This window comes from Merops nubicus, unplaced genomic scaffold, assembly GCF_000691845.1.
Source record: "Merops nubicus isolate BGI_N331 unplaced genomic scaffold, ASM69184v1 scaffold28154, whole genome shotgun sequence".
NCBI classification, from domain to species: domain Eukaryota; kingdom Metazoa; phylum Chordata; class Aves; order Coraciiformes; family Meropidae; genus Merops; species Merops nubicus.
The window spans coordinates 1-520 of NW_008606670.1; positions in this window are offsets into that span (position 1 = coordinate 1).

The following is a 520-nucleotide window of genomic DNA, read 5'->3' on the forward strand; positions in this document are numbered from 1 at the left end:
CTAGTGCCCAGTCTCCCTTTGGCACGGACACGGAGCTGCCCTGGCAGCGTGGGGGGCACCACACCATGGGGAGGAGTCCTGGCCATGGAATTGTGCTGGTTGGAGGAGACCTGGAAGATCATCCAGTCCAACCGTTGTTGCCCCAGCAGGTCACCATGTCCCTCAGCACCACATCTCCATGGCTTGGGAACCCCTCCAGGGGTAGGGACTCCCTGGAGAACCCTCAAGGGGGAGAAATTCTTCCCCAGCCCCAACCCCAATCTCTCCTAGGGCAACTTGTGGCCATTTCCAGCTTCATCACTCAGGGCTTTGGACCCTTCCAGCCCCATAGGTCCATCCTTGCCCCCAAAAGCAGCAGGATCCAGCTGCAGCAACACCCCCCCCAGCCTCACAGATCCCTGGATCCCCTCATCCACCCAGAGATCTCCCTCCATGGAGGATAAAAGCACCAAGCCCTGGAGATGGGCTCCCCACACAGACGTGGGGCAGGTTGCTGGGCAGATTGTAGCTGCTCCAGCTT